At 45.1% G+C, this 20,133-nt stretch overlaps 1 protein-coding gene and 1 non-coding gene across 2 annotated transcripts in view; one reads left to right on the top strand and one right to left on the bottom strand.

Moving 5' to 3' along the window:
• The window catches only part of LOC124795334 (heterogeneous nuclear ribonucleoprotein C-like), a 449,230-nt gene that overhangs the window by 304,484 nt on the left and 124,613 nt on the right, over positions 1 to 20,133 (top strand). The window lies entirely within an intron of this gene.
• Trnas-cga lies at positions 18,020 to 18,094 on the bottom strand. Its single transcript has one exon. It is a non-coding gene; the product is annotated as a tRNA-Ser (tRNA).

Genomic DNA, 20,133 nt, shown 5'->3' with positions numbered 1-20,133 from the left:
TTTGGAATAATTCCTTTCTAAACGATGCCCACATTATAAGATCAGCACCGTCTGCAAAGTTCAGGTTTGTATCGCTAGTGGATTGGGCGCTGCGTTGATGAGTCAGTGAATCAGTTGGGCCCTATTTCACCCCCTTTCACCTTCAATTTCACGTTGTTACGGATTGAATTTCAAAAAATAATGAGACACGTATTTTGTTATTTGTAACAGACAAGCTAGTTACCAATTTCCGTAGGTGTAGCTTTAAAAATGCTTTAACTGTTTTTTAATAATGTTTTAAATAAATACCTTTTAAATAAATAATTAGCCCACAATTTCATCCCCATAGGGGTTAAACTTCCAAAAATGCTGGAACACGTATTTCTTAATTTCCGGCCAGGAAACCAAATAGCAGTTTATGTTGGTGTGCCTTCAAAATTGCATTAATAGCGACATACTTTGAAAAAAGGTTTCATCCCATATTCCATTCCCTTAGGGGTGTAATTTCGAAAAATCCGTTCTTAAATAACTTCTACTATATAACATCAACATCCTCTGCAAATTTAAAGTTTCTATCCTCACTGGTTTGGGTTGGATGGTGATGAGTAAGATGTGAGTGAGTCAGTCAGTCAGGACATTGTCAAATGTTCAAATGTGTGTGAATTCCTAAAGGGCCAAACCGCTGAGGTCATCGGTCCCTAGACTTCCACATTACTTAAACTAACTTATGCTAAGAACAACACATACACACCCATGCCCGAAGGAGGACTCGAACCTCTGGCGGGAGGAGCCGCGCAATCCGTGATAGGGCGCCTCAAACCTCGCAGCCACACCGCACGGCTAGGACATTGTCTTTTATATATGGAGATAACTCTCTCTCTTTCATCTCATGCTGTTGGAGTATTAAATTTATTAACACTTCCACATCGTTCAATAGAAATATCAAATTTTTCTAACACGCTACTTTCCGGCTTGCTCTTAATCAGATACTGTATTAATTCACTTTAATTCATCGGAGAATGTTTCCGAGCTAGTGTGACCGTCTGCCCGACCAGTGTACAATCCTGCAAATATTTTCATTCAAGAACAACAGTTTTTTTTTCTTTTTGTTACTTATATCAGCCTCAGAAATATGGGAATGAAGTCCCATGTTTCTTGACAGAGTGGTAGGGGAACGATACGGGAGACCCGCACCGCCGTACTAGGCAAGGTCCTAATCGGAGGTGGTTTCCCGTTGCCTTCCTCCGACCGTAATGGGGATGAATGATGATGATGAAGACGACACAACAACACCCGGTCATCTCGGGGCAGGTGAAAAATCCTTGATCCCGCCGGGAATTGAACCCGGAGCCCCGTGCTCGGGAAGCGGGAACGCTATCGCGAGACCACGAGCTGCCTCAGCAATATATAGAACAAAATTATACAAGACGGCCACCGAGAGTTTTCATGGCAGTTTTCGTAGCCTATGTCGAAAAGTTTTTGTCAGTCAGAGATGTAGCGAACAGCTATTCTTTTACCTCTACAGCTAAACAAGATTGAAATTTAACGTACTTATTTTGAAGCCACGTAAGGCCTGACAATATACTCCCATCAATCCATAAAATTGCGAGAGTGGGTTAATACAGAGAGAGAAAGAGAGAGAGAGAGAGAGAGAGAGAGAGAGAGAGAGAGAGAGAGAGAAACGTTAAGGTAACGGTTTGATGCTTGTGTACAACGCAAAGAAAAGTTCAAATGGTTCAAATGGCTCTGAGCACTGCTGTGGTCATCAGTCCCCTAGAACTTAGAACTACTTAAACCTAACTAACCTAAGGACATCACACACATCCATGCCCGAGGCAGGATTCGAACCTGCGACCGTAGCAGTCGCACGGTTCCGGACTGCGCGCCTAGAACCGCGAGACCAAGAAAGAAAAGTCTTCATAACAGTTGAAACATTGACATAGAACCAAGTACAAACGATAAGACCTGTCGTCATTTTAAAAAACACCATGACATCCGTTTAAAAGGAGTTTCGCCAATTTGCTATGAGTTCCCACACAGGATTGACACTGTAGTGTGCATAGATAATTAAAAACTCGGCTTTGCTTATAACATTTGTCAATGGTTTTTGTAATCTCTTTTTTAAACTTTATATTCATCGCGTTCGAACGTGCCCAGCTCTGACATCCTCATATTCGTGATATTCTATAAATTATAACGGGCAACATTTGTTTTAGTAAATAGAGATATTTCAAATAAAAATAATCACACACGTTCATACGTACATACACACATGCATACACTCATTCACTCATATATCAGTCACGTTATCAAATACTCTTGATTTATCCAGTCATTAATAACCTAAATATATGTTTATTACATATGGACACATCATTGTTGGAGGTAACCTTTTCTTCCTGGTAGGTTGTTGTTGTTGTTGTTGTTCATAAAGCACCACAGTTAAATGTTTGTCGGATTTTACCCCAGAGAGCACCTGAAAATAATACGGCCCGTGTCCATCTCCACACCTTGTCACAAGGGGGCATGTCAATCCATTGTACAAAATAGAACTGCAATCAGAACCTAAAGTGATTAAATTAGAGTCGAAACATTGTCATGAGAAACTTTGTTTCATATCTGAAAAGAGAAACGCGGTCTGCACTATATTTGCATGCCTTCTATATTTATATGATAGGTCCAATTGTTACTCCATAATGCTCGTGGTGAAGGTCCGTGTAAGGAACATGTCCATTCATCTTTGTCCCATGGAGTATAGTACTCTCGCTGAGAACATCGACTCGGTCATATCGTCTGATAAACATACTCGTATTAGGTTCCCTGTATAGTGTAGTCATGCGAATGTGTAACCCTGTTTCCGTATCCTTGGAACCTGCCGCAAGACACTGACGCAGTTCTAGTGGGAGTTGGATTCCTTAATGAATCTGGGGTTACTGTTTGTTCACTAAGGTGAAGTGGAGGCTTAATAGCTCCGACGAGGAGAGCATTCGCAGGACTTGGCTACAGTGCACCCGCGGATTAACTGGTGACTTTATACTGTTACCTGTCAACCGTCTATAGTACAGAATCAGCGGGCGAGCATAACAAAGGTAACGGAAGTCCAAACAACTATATGGCCGGATTAGCGTACGGTACAGAATAAAGCACGCGCTTTGGCAGGCGCTCCCTTAATCGAACGAATGTTATTAATTTTCATTTTTTTTTGCTGTGTTTGTTCAAATGCGCACACTAAGCAAATTTCCGTGCGGTATGTATGCTAAGATATTGCACAGCTCGGTCGACCGAGGTACGGAATGAACAAAATAACATTTTTCTTAGATCTAGTAGTCTGGTCGCTTTCACCCACTTGCTGGTCACGTTGGCGATGTTTCTAACAAGGGAACCTTCCCATCGCACCCCCCTCAGATTTAGTTATAAGTTGGCGCAGTGGATAGGCCTTGAAAAACTGAACACAGATCAATCGAGAAAACAGGCAGAAGTTGTGTGGAACTATGAAAAAAATTAGTAAAATATACAAACTGAGTACTCCATGCGAAGATAGGCAACATCAAGGACACTGGCAGTCAAGGAGCGCCATGGTCCCGTGGTTAGCGAGAGCAGCTAGGGAACGAGAGGTCCTAGGTTCAAGTCTTCCCTCGAGTGAAAAGTTTAATATTTTATTTTCAGTTCATGTGACAAACTCTTATGTTTTCATCACTTTTTTGGGAGTGATTATCACATCCACAAGAAAACCTAAATCGGGCAAGGTAGAAGAATCTTTTCACCCATTCGCCAAGTGTACAAGTTAGGTGGGTCGACAACATATTCCTGTCATGTGACGAACATGCCGTCACCCGTGTCGTATAGAATATATCAGACGTGTTTTCCTGTGGGGGAACCGGTTGACCTATGACCTTGCGATCAAATGTTTTCGGTTCCCATTGGAGAGGCACGTCCTTTCGTCTACTAATCGCACGGTTTTGCGGTGCGGTCGCAAAACACAGACACTAAACTTATTGCAGTGAACAGAGACGTCAGTGAACGAACGGACAGATCATAACTTTGCGAAAATAAAGAAAGCAAAATTTTCAGTCGAGGGTAGACTTGAACCAAGGACCTCTCATTCCGCAGCTACTCACGCTAACCACGGGACCACAGCGCTCCTGAGATTACAGCCTCCTTGATGTTGCCTATCTTGCGCATGGACTACTGAGTTTGTATATTTTACTAATTTTTTTCACGGTTCCACACAACTTCTTCCTGTTTTCTCGATTGATCTGTGTTCAGTTTTTAAGGCCTATCCACTGTGCCAACTTATAACTAAATCTGAGGGGGGTGCGATGGGGAGGTTCCCTTGTAAGTAAGTTTTTCATGCCGAGAGAGATCTGCATTCGTCATCCCGTGAAAGTAGCTCCTTTATGAAACTTCCTGGCAGATTAAAGCTGTGTGCCCGACCGAGACTCGAACTCGGGACCTTTGCCTTTCGCGGGCAAGTGCTCTACCAACTGAGCTACCGAAGCATGACTCACGCCCCGTCCTCACAGCTCTACTTCTGCCAGTATCTCGTCTCCTACCTTCCAAACTTTACAGAAGCTCTCCTGCGAACCTTGCGAACCTGCAGCCCCAGGCTGTGGCTAAGCCATGTTTCCAGAGTATCCTTTCTTTCAGGAGTGCTAGTTCTGCAAGGTTCGCAGGAGAGCTTCTGTAAAGTTTGGAAGGTGGGAGACGAGATACTGGCAGAAGTAAAGCTGTGAGGACCGGGCGTGAGTCGTGCTTCGGTAGCTCAGTTGGTAGAGCACTTGCCCGCGAAAGGCAAAGGTCCCTAGTTCGAGTCTCGGTCGGGCACACAGTTTTAATCTGCCAGGAAGTTTCATGTCAGCGCACACTCCGCTGCAGAGTGAAAATCTCATTCTCGCTCCTTTATATTTTTTCCGGAATTGAATGTAAATCTCCGATAAAGATCTTAAAAAGTAGCAGGAATAATGTCGAAACTGCGACTAACCTTTGATCGTGTGTAGGAGCCCTATGTTTCCTACTTTCTGACCTATAATTAATTATCCGATAATCGATAAATGATATAGAGTTGGAATGACCATAGTCGGCATGCCAAGATTCTTTATCTGCTGCACTAACCGTGAGACCAGGACCCAGTCGTAGGCTATGGTGAGGGCCGTATAAATTGCTAGGAGATACTTCTTGTAGTGGCTCTTAGTAACTAAAGTGATGGGAAATTGAGCTGCCTTTACTTTTTCTGAATCCGTATCAGCCGCTTGTGGTAATATTCTTATTTGTGGGCACTATTCCAGTCTGTGTTTGGTCATGCATTCTAAAGTTTAGCAGAAGTGTGATAGTTTCATTATTAGTCTGTGATGTCACTTTAGCCAGCGGCTTCCTACTCTTATAAATAGGTATAGTGTGTCCAGTTTTCAGTGGAAGCCATACTGCATGCAGTATTTTGAGCGGTAGTTATTTTTCAGCTGCAGGAAGTAGCCTAATTGTTCTTTGGGCCCTGGTGTGGTAATTCGGTCCCATGCCTGTACTCTTTGGAGCCTCTGTCCACAGAATGATTTGCTTATAAACTGTAGAAGTCACTGTCGGTGTATACGTCCATCAGGTATTGCTCCGCACAGTTTGGCGTGATTGTTTGTAGACCTGCAGTCAGCACGCCCGGCGCGTAACCGAAGAATGTATCAGGCGTGTAATGCATTCGCCGTATGTGATTTGTCTTCTTCCACGCAGAGATCAGTGAAGTTGTTTTGGTGAGACTGTTATACAAAGTTTTGCTTCTAGTTGCTTTCCTTCTTTCGAATATGAGTCTATCCTTCTATGTCGCTTGTACACAATTGAATGCTTACTCACAGGACCTCAGTGCTTCTGGACTTTCCTGCAATAGCTTGAAGTAAACTGACATAGTCTTCGCAGGCGTTACCACGCTAGGCTTAATTGTTCAGCTTCTGTCCCGTCTTATGTTAGCAGTAGTTTTTCTCGTATGCCATAGGAAGGTGGTGTTATTGGCGAACGTGCTATTTGTTACTGGTTTGAAAATCGATAAGTTGTCTATTCAACCTCTTAGGTCCTGAAAGACGCTACAATGTGCTCTCGGCGCTCTGTGAGGGCAGACACAGACTTAACTCGATTGTTTATTTTGTGTCGTCGTTGCCACAGTGGAATCTTGCATCAGGGGAAGCCAGGGAGAGGATGTTGTTTGGTGGCCGATATCCTCTTCCTACAACACAACTGCACACTTGTTAACAGGATTCTTTCTTCATAAGAACAGGAAACAACTTACCTTAACCTAGTCCATGTGTTGTGGTACGAGCTCTTCCGTAATAGTCCATGTTAGCCTCACCACTGGCAAAGGACAAGGCCCGCTATAAATACTGTACTCTCGTAGCAAATAATGTATACTGACAGGCGCCAGCTAGAATGGCGACTGAGCTTGTAACTGCGACTCCGACTGCGGCTGACTGGATGACTGTGACTGGCTGGGCGCTCCGGTCCGAGGCGGCGATCTAAATATCGGCGGTCGAGATGGCGTTTCGGTGCATTGCTTACGAGTCTGTCTTTGGCCTCTCTCGATGGGCGCGCCTGATTAAGCGCCTATTATTGAACTCCTTGCAACCTCTTTGTCGACCGTTGTGCTGGCGACAGCTTACTCCAGCACATTCTTAGCCCCTACCCCACCCCCCACCCGCACTCCCGTACATGCCGCACTGTTGTCGTGTAGTGAGGATGCGAAAGACAACGGGGAGGGAGGCACTACGCCGGACATAGAGATGAGCCTGTAGCCGTAGCTGTGGAGGACACGTACTCCCGACCGAAACCCGCCATCTGGCTTGAGTGACGTGTCCTGGGGTGATGACTGCGATGGCGACGGCGTGTCCAGGTCCATCGGGTTGGCGAAGTCCATCGGGTTGGCGAACGGGAACGGCGGGGGCAGGGCGCATCAGCTCCCCCTGGGGTGACCTGGTAGCACCAGCGGGCAGCTGCGAAGGCCGCACGGTCTCGCGAGGCCGTGAATCTGGGGGAAGAGAAAAAACAGAATCACAGGGCAAATGAAACCCGCGAAGCTGGTTGTGGTGGCGGCGTTGCAAACCGTCTGGATTTCCAATCAAACACACAGAAGAGCCAGTGCGTTCCTGGATCATGCCTGCTTCCCAGTGCCCACGGTTACCATAAACCCTGAAAAGAACAAGAGCGCCCGGTGCAAAGTGATACTTGCGGACCATTGGCGGCGCCAGATGTTGGGGTGGGTGTAGCAAGTGTAGCAGCGTCCGATGACTGCGGCAATGCAAAAGTTTCGCCGGTGATATGTGGGAGCCATAGGAGGCGAGAAAGAGTTGCAGCGCCCGTTCTCATGTGTGGACGGCGCGAACCTTGGCCATCTGTTGCTTGAAAGTGCGTACGAAGAGTACTGCTTCTCCGTTGGACTACGGGTGAAGCAGAGTACTTGTTAGATGACGAATCCCATTTCGGTCACAAAACTGTTCAAAATCACGTGAAGTGAGCTGTGGTCCATTGTCCGACACAAGTACGTCTGGCAAATCTTAGATGGAAAATACGGAGGACAAACCTTGAATGGTGCTACGTGATGTGGTAAAAGCTATAGGCACCGCAACTGGGAACTTGCTAAAAGAATCTATCGCTATGAGCCAACGAGTGTTCCAAAGTGGTCCTGCAATGTCAGTGTGCACTCGCTGCCATGGCAATTAAGTCTTAGGCCAAACTGAGAATGTCTGTGGCGGAGCAGAGTAGTTCTTCACGCATGCGCGACCGTGTGACGTCATCTGTTTAATGTGGGAGTCCATTCCCTGCCGAGTACTGTGCCGTCGGGCCAACTGTTTAATGCGAACAATTCCCCAATGCCCTCGGTTGAGCAGTCGCAACACATCCTTTCGCAATACTTTGGGTATAAGCACACGCGATTGTTCAGTTTCATTTTGGACTAGAATTACAGCCTGTTGAACTGAAAGATTATGCGGACGTGCAAAATATCAGCGCACAACTGAGTGCTGGATACTGTTCAATGAACGAGACCAAGAAGTGCGAATGTAATGCAACAAAATCTTGAGGTCTGGGTCTGCTTCCGTGGCTTGTGCAATGTTTCGGTAATGCAAAGTAAAGATTCCAGCAATTCAAGGGTCCTGCGCATCGATTTGGCAACAAGATGCGGCAGATGCATCAAAATCAGAGTCTGGGCCAATCGGAAGGCGAGATAGGGCGTCTGCATTGCCATGCTTTGCCGTAGGTCCGTACACAATTTCATACTGATACTGTGAAAGCAACAAAGCCTACCGTTGCAATTTTCGCGCAAACTTGCGACCACACAAATAGTTATGGAACTTGGTCACAGCATACCCCATAGCGAAGTCTTATTTTTCTATAATTGCACTGAGGCAAAAGCAATAGGTCTATGTTGTGCACCAATTTTGTGCGAAAGCACAGCGCCGATTCCGTAGGAAGACGCATCGACTTGCAAATCTACTGGTTTGGGAGGGCCAAGATGCAGTAAGCATCTGTCACTAAGCAAAGCATTTTTGAGTTCCTGAAACGCATCTTAACAGTTTTTCATCCACACAGAAGGTACATTTTTGCAATGCAAGCGATGCGACGGAACCACGATCTGAGCCGCATTCGGTATTAACCGAATGTAGTATGTCATCTTGCCTAGTACTGACTGCAGTTCAGACACATTGCGAGGAACAGGCAGGCAGGCTGTGGATTCCAAGCAAATGAGATTGGAGGGGTGCACACCCTTACTGTTTATCACATGATCTAAGTACTGCAGTTCAGTTTGAAAAAAGTCACGCTTTTCAATCCGACACTTGAGTCCTGCTTCTGACGACATTCGAAAAAGAGTGCGCAGATTGGCAGTGTGTTCCTCTGGTGTACGACCTGAGACAATATTGTCAAAGTAGTTTGAACAAAACAGCACTTTTGCAGTCAGCTGTTCCAAGTAAAGTTGGAAAATGGCGGATGCGGAAGCACAGCCGAAGGGAAAACGGAAATACCTGAACAGTCCTAAGTGTGTATTTACAAAAAATACTTTCTGTGATTTTTCATCCAATGGATTTTGCAAGTAGGCATCACACAAATCTATCTTAGAAATAGTAACGTCCTGCAGCAAGCCTGTCCATGAGTTCCTCACGGCGAGGTAACGGATAAGTGTCAACTGCTGTCTGTGGGTTCATTGTAGACTTGAAGTCTGCACAAATTCGGATGCGACCAGAAGGATTAGACAATAAAACGAGATAACTTGCCCATTGACTAGCTTGAATGGGAGGAATTACACCGTGACCTTGCAACTCTTTAAATTCACTGGCTACTTTGTCTCTAAAACAATTTAGGCTGTGTATTGTTTTTCAATATAACATGCACTAAGAAGTTACTTGCTGTTCCCATTCCTCATGAAAATGGTTCCCATTCCTTCTGAAAATAGATCAGGAAATTCCTTAAGCAAGCTAACGACACTGTCCTCTGGTGAAAATGTAGAGACTGACAATACATTGTCGTGGATGCTAAGGCCAAAGAAATCAAAAGCTTCTAAACGGAAAATGTTCTCACTGCCTCTTGATTTCATCACAGTAAAATTCACTGCCCTAATGTGAAATTTGTAATTCGCAGGAAAACTACACTGTCTGAGCTATTTCCTGTCCGTTGCATTCAGTGAGGTGCTTGCCAGATTTAGAAAGGGGTGGTGAGCCTAACGTTTCGTACGTGGCACCTTAAGCCAAGTTACCGAGGCACGTTTGTCTAGCTGAAAGTTTGCACGACAGCCAGCAATGCGTAATGACACAAATAATTTGTTAGAAAGTCGTTGCGCAGCACTAGAGCGAGGATGAGGCACAACCTTAATCGTACTTTTGTCAGAACCTGTAGCAGGTTTGGAGAACACACCGTTCACTGCATGCGCACGAGTCTGTTTTTTTATGGGAGCGGGCAAAATTGGCGTTTTTGTGCCGTTTCAAACAAACTGCTTCCTCACAAGTGTAACGCGTTGCGTTACGTTATGGGCAGTCCTGTCTTTTATGGCTAGCGGAACATCTGGGGCAAGACTTCACTAAATTCACAGGTCTGTTCACCTGTCTACGTGACTTTCCGCGCGGCTTTGTATGCGCTCGTTGTTTTGGCTGCTTGGGGCTGTCGCAAACAAAGGGCAACTCGACCGGACAAATTGGGGTCTGGCACCCGAATCGGTGAGGCACATTGAATGTTATTGCATCTCTAATCATTAAATCACTGTTAAGTTGCCACAACTACACTTACATTTACACTTCCTAGTCATGACCATTGATTTTGTGTACCACTGATCATAGTACTTGGTTAATGCAGCAATTACTTCGTCACAGCTGAGTTCGTCGGCAGACGCGGTTGGGAGACCCCGCAATAGAAAGAAAGTGTTGTAGCTTTACAGTACCTTCAGCACGATGAACTTGACAGCGTGCTTGGAACTGAGTCAGGTATTTGAGCGATTCCTGTTCTGTGTCATTAAATTGGCGGAATGTTGGTAAGCTTGTCGGCAGCACCTGTTGGACTGTTTTGTTCGTGTGTTGTGCGGTCGACACAGCTTGTGCAGCCAGTAACGTCATCAACAAGGCACTAATTTGTTGGTTCTGAATCTGAAAAGCCAGTGTTAGATCCATCACATTGGCCGGCTATGGCTGAGAGGGTAGGGGGGGGGGAGGGAGGGGGGGTAGCCATGGTTTACACAAATAGGTTATAGCAAAAAAGCAAGCAAAGCCTGATAAATTTGATTAAATCTGTGGACCCTTCCTGGAATACATGCAAGAACACAACAACAGATTAGCAAAATGATTACACCCCTGCAAGCTAAAGCACAAGAGTGGCAAGCAAAACCTTCTGCACTAAATCATCGTCGTCGCCACATTTGTGTCGTCGTTGAAACTGTAGAGTCTTGTACCGGGGGAAGCCAGGGAGAGGATGTTGCTTGGTGGGCGGTATCCTCTTCGTACAATACAGCTGCACACATGTGTTACCAGGGCTCTTTCTTCATAAGAACAAGAAGCTACTTATCTTAACCTAGTCCATGTGTTGTGGTACAGGTGCTTCCATAATAGTCTACTTTAGCCTCGCTGCTTGTGAGGGACAAGTTCCGCTATAAACACTATACTCTCGTAGCTGGTAATGTAAACTGACAGACGCCAACTAGAATAATGACTTAGCTAGTAACTGCGACTCTGCGACTGATGGGGTGACTATCTGTGACTGACTGACCCCTCCAGTCTGTGGCGGTGATCTAAATACTTGCAGTCGAGAGGGTGTTGGCGGTACATTGATTGGTAGTCTGTCTTTGGCCTCTCGCCTGTTAGGCACTCTTGATTCAACGCCTATCGATCTTCTTGCAACCTCTTTGTCGACCAGTCTGGGTTATTGGCCATATGAACTCCTGCCGCTCGTCTCGACGAACCGTAGCCCAGTACTTCGACGGTTTCTCACCCTAGAGATGAAACACGTAAATCCTATTCCTAGAGTAAAATCCTCATTGGATAATTTGCCGTTCCCTGCTGCTTTGGTACCCGTATGTTTTCGACGTGACTTCGTGTACGCGTTCGTACAGTACGCTTAATCGGGACAGCCGAGAGCAGTGAGCGCATTAGGGCGGGCTGGCTCGTTAGGCAGGTGACGAGCGGCAAAGCAGCGGCAGGCATATTGGGGACTAGTTGCAGGGCCGCGCGACTAGCATTCCAGCGCGGCCGGCATGTGGCGCGCCATGCTCCGCCAATTCATTAACGTAACACGGAGCGGCGCATTCCTCCGCGGACACCGCGCACGGCTATTGGATTCTCGGCGCTAACGTGCGGTCTGGCCCCGCGCCCTGCTGACGCAGCGCCCGCCTGCCTTCTCGCTGTCTGACTGCGGACGAGCGGCGCCGCGCGCTCTTCTGTCCTTACCGATTGTCACAGCCTGCAGCTCTGCGCTCTCTGCTTCGGTGACAGAGAAGCGTAGCGAGAATTCAGTGTGATGTGGTGAGGCGAACGACTCTAGAACTGCTCACCGAAATATTTGGCGCGACTCTGGATCACGTACTCACGTTTACAGCTTTGCGTCCAGACCAAAGCCGAGTTCTGCGCCAGTAGCAACATTATCTGGCCCGATGAGCTGGACGTGGGATTCCGATCCTTTACTGTTGCGGCCGTCATTTTTTGCGCTGTCCGTGATACCGAGTACGCTGCTCCTGTGTGGAGCGCATCTGCACTGTAAAAAAGGTGGTCACCACAGTTAAAAAGAGTAGCTTGGGCTGTAACTGGATGCCCGATGCCAACACAAGTCCAGAAATTGTACGTTTATTGTATACCCTCTCGTGCACTGGGACACTGCGTCAGACGTGAAAAGGACGTAGATGTAAACAGACTCCCACCATCAAATGTACGGATCGCAGCCCCCTCAGATCTAAGAAAAGCTTCGAGCGAAGAACGCAGGTGTGGAACGATAGAGGATAGGATTGGATCACGAAGACATCGTACGATGAGAGGAGCCATTCTGTGGCGGGGAGTTCACCTACCCTGTGTGGCGTATTTTGAATATGATGAGATGGGAGTATCGCACTAAAATGAGCGCATTTAGGGCCTCCTCCACGGATGAAGCAGGTGTTCTGCTGCGAAATGTAGGTGAACGTTGCTCAGTGGAGGGTATTAAGACCGCAAAGAAGTTAACAAGACCATATACCTCAGTTTTATGGAAAGAACTTGTTTGAATCGACACGGAAAAAAATTCAAACACCGACAGTTCTTTTGCGGTGTTCTACAGTGTTCCCACCGGTAGCCGATGTAGTTACAACGACTGAAAACTTACTTTCATGAGTAGCTGAATTAGATACCAACGTTGTAGAATGCCATATCCTGTTCATCCATGACGACACGGCGGCTTGTAGCATCCACAATCCTTACCGATGATACGCTAATCGCTGCCGGCAACTCGCGGAGGCGGGTTGGTGCTGGCTCCAAGGCGCGCACGTATATCATCCCATGTGTGTATGTGCTAAACAGGATTGAAGTCAGGTGTCAGGTTTGTCTTTGGAGTGTTCCACACATCCTGAAGAAGCACATTTCGATCGTTTGAGTAGTGCATTGCCTAGATAAAAGTACAGTATCTTTCGTCTAGAAGAAGCGATAACAGACGATACCTTATTTCATTCCAAGCAAATATCACCATCAGTTTAATGATCTGGACCCTTTCGCTACATGAAATGCTACGTATCATATTCTTTTCAAAGTTTTCATGCTCTGCCATTTGAATTTACCAACGTGTACCACGATTCATGGCTTCGGGACACCTTTCTCGTTGGTTCAAGCGTCCAGTGGCGTTTTTTTGCGGCCATGATGATGTCTGATTAAAAGTAGCACGCACAGTTGCAGTTATTTCAGACATTTCAAGTCATGATATGATCGGTGTCTGATGTTTGCTGCCCTGATCTTGAGCCGCGGACAAGGTGGGGCGCTGCCTTGCTGAATGATTATGTTTACAGTGGATAGTAAGACGACACCGGAAGCGCTATAGATGGTTTCAAATCAGAGTATTCCGCGTATATATTTGCTATATAATTTCCAAGCTTAACATTAGGTCCACTTGCCCACACCAATAATAAAAATTTGTCAGTAAAACTACATCTAGGAAAGATCCAGATTCGGAACATTTTAAACACAGAAGTAAAAATTATAAACCTTGCAAAATGAGGAGATGGCCAAAGCTCAGATTAAAACTCTTACAAAGCAGATTATAGGGTGATTCAGGATCTCTAACAAAGATTGCGTATGTCACTGGGTAAAGTAAGGTTCCAAGTTTTATGTTCGCCCAGTCATTTGTACCGTACACTGAAAATGAGCACTATGCGTTGCTCCAGAAACAGCGAAACGGTGGTCATTTCATTCCACACACGAATCAACAGGTCCTTGTTTATTGAATCGACAGCATCAACAATTCAGTTTGTCAACTCTTTCCATAGGTGGGACTAAGACTGTCTTTTGTGTTCCGCTACAAAAAAAAAAAAAACAAAAAAAAACCGGAAGATTTGAGGTGTGATGACCTGGCAGGCCAAAAGCATTGAACAAGATCTTGTTATCCATCTCTTTCAGTCCGACCGTGTGGGATGGTGTTGTTAAGATAACCTCGCACCTCAAGGTGAAAGTGAGCTACGGCGGCGTGAAGCATAAAAATGAAATAATTGGAATCTTTGTGAAGTTCATGAAACAGCCGATTTTGCAGTATGTCCAAGTGTGACATTCCTGTCAGAGTTCCGCCCGCAAAATAGAAAGGTCCATAAACTTTTGTGAACAGGAAGGCCACAAAACGCATTCAGTTTCGTTCCATCTCTTCCATTACATTATGTTGGTTTCTTTACCCGATAGTTGCAAGTCGATTTGTCCGAAGAGACAGGTTGTTCGGAAAAAGTGTCCTGTGCCATATCCTGGAGAACTGAAGTGCAAAATTCGTACCCTCCATTATGGTCGCCGGAATGCAATTGCTGCAGTAACCGCATGGCTTCATATGCAGGCATCTACTCAGAACACCGCACACGGTTGTTTGAGAAAGTTGAAGTTCCCGGGCTGCCTGTCTTCGGCACTTCGAGGGCTTCGTGTGATCGCATATCGGATATGCTCGACATTTTCATCAGACGTGGATTGACTTCCCTCAAATTTCAACACACAAAATAACTTCTCTTGTGACATAGTCGCCGTGTCGATACAAACAACAGCGCAGCTGTGTTTAAATTTTGAACCTTCCTCTATCCAGTGAGACGCGCAATGTGTTTCTGTCAGCCGGCATAAGACTAAAGAATTAAGTGGCAATAAACAAAAACACAACGTTTACAATATGGCGTGTAGCACCTACTTAAATTAAAAAATAAACCGTGTCACTTGAATAGGAGGGTCCTTAAGCGAAGAAAGCATTAATTCATTATGGGTTTCTACTTCTTTTCAGTCTGTGATTATGATTTTTCTTAAGTGAACACCCATGTATTGCCCGTTTGACATGCGTAACAAAGTTTAGAAAATTCTTCTAAATATAAATTGTATTGGAATATGACAGACTGAAACCAACATGATGAACGAAGTGAATCAGCTATCTGCGCGATACTTTCCCATTCACAGCATGCTGTGACTTTTCCTTCTGGATGGTGTAAATTCCTTAAACCAATGCGTACACGCAACGATAGCGTTACATCAAACATAGTCTCACGGCTTTGGTTCACTCTCGTGTTAAATAGTTGCCACAAATTTAGAAACATAGAAATTTGTTGAAATGCTAATCGTATATGATGGAAGAGGAGGAATGGTGAGAAAAGGAGGGAACGTGAAATGAATTAATTTCGTGGTACATGCCTGGGGGGTAGTTTGAGTGTCGCATAGCGAGAAAATATTTGTGGGCAGCTCGCCACTCGTTGTCATCTAGCGTGAATGGATGACTCACTAGCTCCATGGTATCTGCCGTTAAAACCCGCGGTAGCCAACAGCTGTCCCTTCCGTACCATCAACACGTCGCTGCCCTCAGTAGTTGACCTGGATGTGTGTGGTTTTCTCCACTTGAGATAGTGTTAGCACACCCCTAGTGTGATGCGTTCACTTCCTGGACAAAGCGTCGTGATCGCTGCGTTGAGAAATCGTAGCCTGAAGGCGATCAAAGGCCTTGACGCTGCGGATTTTGACGACGCAGCTCCTCACTGTTACTATGGCACCTTAGCAGCGTGCCACGCCATACTATTCTATTTCTCGCGCTGATAAGGGTGCGCCTTCTGTTACGCAACAGCAGTTTTTCATTCAATCATCATATAAATTTGAGACGAATGTAGTGTAAATTTCCTTTCAGACACACTCTGAAATATTCGTTTTGTAACTTCACACGCCCATTTATTGCTGCAATGTAATATTTATTTACATTCCAGACACATTTTGCCTTAATAGTATCGTAGTGTATTTATTTCTGAAATAGTACTTCTTTAGTTTTGTTTACACTTAATAAATATATTTAGTCCACGCCTCAATTTTTATGTAATAAAATGTAATTTATACTTACTCGTCGCTGCTGACATAATCTCTGTTTCCTCTGATCTAGGCGTAGGTTGGAGCGAGCACTTCCACTACAGTTGCGAAAAACGGGCACATATTCTCGTCGAACTCTTCTGGTATCTTAGTTTTCATGGTTTCAAATGAAATATGAAATCTACCTAGAGGTCAGGACGAAATCGGCATTGTGGAAGATACCTGACAACAGTTAGGATTCTTCAGGACGTAGACCTTGGCGATATCGGAGAAATAAACATACTCAAGAGTGGAGTGCTACAAGAAAACAACACCTACGGCAAACGCGTCTTTCTTTTAGTGTGGATGATAAGTCGTTATGCAACAGCAGCAAAAGTTGCTATCAAATATTTCTGTCGATAAGTCGTATAATCAAAATAGTCAGACGAGGAGACTGTACTGTTCTTCCTGCGAGGCCTGATGTAAGGCACGTGAATGTCTGCTGGGGTATTGCTCTCAACTTGGATCATTGACGTAAATAATGACCATCAGTTGGAGTCACTGCTGGCCGCTAGACGTCTGCCCCAATTCGACCTACCCGATACACAGATGACCATTGTTGTCATACAGCAGCTACTCGGGATATACCGTCCCAAAAGCCACTCGTCGCCACACATTATTTGGTAAGAAAATGCACTAATGGCAATCAAGTAAGCTCTCAATCTAAGTGATGACTTAACAACTAGGAAAAGCGACCCTGCGAATATTATTAATGCAATGAATGTATTATGCTGGTTGTATTCTTAACATATTGTGGGAAGATGGTGTTTAAGAATACATTTCGTAAGGGCCAACTTCCATCTATGTAGCTGTCTAGTCCACAAGACAACAAGCAGAAATAGAAGCAATTGTATGGCACTTCAGTCACATTCGTGCAGTTTGTGAACCTATATTTTCAATTTTATACATTCTTCTGTCGTAGCTGAAACGTCATTTTAGAAAAATCAACGTACACAAAAGACATCAGAAATGTTCAAATGTGTGTGAAATCTTATGGGACTTAACTGCTAAGGTCATCAGTCCCTAAGCTTACACACTACTTAACCTAAATTATCATAAGGACCAATACACACACCCATGCCCGAGGGAGGACTCGAACCTCCGCCGGGACCAGCCGCACGGTCCATGACTGCAGCACCTTAGACCGCTCGGCTAATTCCGCGCGAAATGACATCCTATTCTTCTTGTTACAGGATGTCCCTCCTGAGAGTCGCCAAGCACATTTTCTCAGGAGTTTCAGCAGATATTTACAGTTTTTTTTCCGAAGACTAACTGTAGTCAGCCCAAACAATTGCTGCAGACCACGTATTTCATGCTACGCCTAGCGCCCTTATTGTAGTCCCTTACAAAGAAAATGATTTTTAAATAGTAACTTTAGGTGATTATTCGAGAGAGCAGTCCCAAATTATTGTAGTGCGTTATTATTTAACAGGAAGAGTAAAACGCGAAGAATAACAAGTACGTCAGCAACGGTAGCACTGCCCTAGTCCTCGCTGACGGCTACCGTTATGCGGAAGCGCTTCTCAGTATCTGCTGGAGTACAAGGTTACTCTTCGTGATTTACTGTCCCTGTTAATGCCTGTCGATACCTGTCGATAGAACTAATATCGAATTAGATTAATTTGGGACCGCTCTGTCAAATGAGCATGTAAAAATACGATATGAAAATCATTTTATTTTTAAAGAAACACAAAGCGACGCTTACCGTCGAAACTGGGCATCGTATGAGAGACGTAATGAGCAGTATTTGTTTGGGCTGAGTGCAGCTACGCATTGCAAGAATGAAAGTGCAATTACCTGCTGAAACACCAGAGTAAATACGCCTGACGACCCATAGGAGAGACACCCTATTTATTGTGTCCCGTCTTTACAATTCGGAACACTAAAATTACACACCGTTAACAGAGTTTCATGTGAACAGTTCCTGTATGTACAAGTCTGTCAACACTTTAACACCTGAATGAGATTTTCACTCTGCAACGGAGTGTACGCTGGATCTGAAACTTGCTGGCAGATTAAAACTGTGTGCCGGGCCGAGACTCGAACTCGGGACCTTTGCCTTTCGCGGGCAAGTGCTCTACCAACTGAGCTACCCAAACACGACACACGCCCCGTCCTCACTGCTTTACTTCTGCCAGTACCTCGTCTCCTACCTTCCAAACTTTACAGGAGAGCTTCTGTAAAGTTTGGAAGGTAGGCGACGAGGTACTGGCAGAAGTAAAGCAGTGAGGACGGGGGCGTGTGTCGTGCTTGGGTAGCTCAGTTGGTAGAGCACCTGCCCGCGAAAGGCAAACGTCCCGAGTTTGAGTCTCGGTCCGGCACACAGTTTTAATCTGCCAGGAAGTTTCACTTTAACACATGTTTAACGAATGCTGACTTAATTTATCGTGACGTCATCCCTACTGTGACGATTCACGAGGTTCCGTGGGTATGTACTAAGTATACTGCGTTAACTGGGTATGTACTGCAATCTCCTATCAGTCCATCTCCTCCTCTCCGCTCTCTGCCCATCACATCCTCTTCTCTTCCTGTCATCCCCCCCCCCCCCCACCTTCCCCTTCTCCGCCTCTCTGTGTGCGCCTTCTCTTCTCCAGTGTGTGTGTGTCCACCTCTCCTTGCCCCTCTTTCGGTCCATGACCTCCTTCCGCTTCTCTCTCCACTTTATAATCCCACCCCAATGAGCCAATGAGAGGTTACTGGTTCTTACACCCACAGTATTTCTTTCCAGATAATAGGTAACACGTGTACCAAGTTTGAAATCGATGCAGGGGTTTAGGAGAAGCTTTTTGTCCGTAGCTTTGCTATGTATGCACATATTACATATATTTCATTTACATACGTGTACACGAACTTCACCTGTATCTCCAGGGAATTTAGGCCCGCAGTTTCGTCTTCACGGAGCTCTATCATTGTGAAATCATATCTCCTGAGCAATGTGTCATACATTGGTATAATTTTTCAGATACATTCAGTGGTATATTTGGATACTGTCTGCAAAATATGTCACTAATACAATAATTAGTAAAGAAGTAGTAAATTAAAAGGTCATGCCTGATATAATAGTTTTACTGCATGAAAGCGAAAATGTAGTGAGCGATAAATTTTGTTCCTCCTATCGTTTTGTGGGGTTTGCCGGTGAGAAAAAGTTACGTAGAAGTTTAAACTTGTGTAAAGTTTGTTTCAAGTCACTAAGTGCTCTCATTCTGAAATACTCGTTGCTTTTCCACTCCCATGCGTTTCGTAGGTGGTTGTCATTCTTTCTAGACAGTAAGTGATATTTTTATCAAGTTTCGTTGACATCGGTCTTGTGACTTAGGAGGAGAGGTGGAACATACATTCGTACATACAGATATAGAAGGAAGGAATTGAATCATTCAATGAATGGGACGACATGAAGCGAAATATGGCGAAACAGGCTGAACTATGGGGAAAGGAAGAAAAGAAACGGAAGCACTGGTGGTGGAACAAGGAATGTGAGGAAGCGGTAGAGACTCGCAGGAAAGCCTGCAGAGACTGGAGCAGCAAGGAGGACCCGGAGAAATGGGAAGTTTTCTTAGGGTCAAGAAAGGAAGTGGCCCGAACAATAAGATGGACCAGAAGACAGAAGATGAAGCAGGAACTGGACGAGATTGAGACCAACTTCAGGAAAAACAACAGCAGACATTTTTTCGGGAAATTCAAAGAGTCTGATTGGATACAAGGGTAGAGAACTGTTTATAAGAGATAACAAAGGGGAGCTGGCTGTCAGTGCGAAGAACTGTCGGATTTTTGCAGAGCACTTTCACGACCTGCTGAACTGTGAACCACCTGAAGAAGAGCTGGAACTGGGGACTGACACAGAGGAGAGAGACCCACCCCCTCCAACCAGGGATGAAGTCGCACATGTCATAAGCGATCTAAAGAATAATAATACAACTGGAGAGGATGCTATAGCAGCCGAGATGATAAAGTGGGGAGGCAACAAAGCAATAGACAACATGACCAACATAATTCACCAGATCTGGAGAACGAAGAAGTTGCCAGAAGGATGGGAGAATGCAATTTTAGTACCAATACATAAGAAGGGGGACAAGAGAGCTGCAAACAACTACAGAGGAATATCGCTACTAGAGGTCGGATACAAGGTGCTGACAAAACT

Source organism: Schistocerca piceifrons, chromosome 4, assembly GCF_021461385.2.
Source record: "Schistocerca piceifrons isolate TAMUIC-IGC-003096 chromosome 4, iqSchPice1.1, whole genome shotgun sequence".
NCBI lineage: Eukaryota > Metazoa > Arthropoda > Insecta > Orthoptera > Acrididae > Schistocerca > Schistocerca piceifrons.
This window is presented reverse-complemented; position numbering and strand designations above follow the sequence as displayed.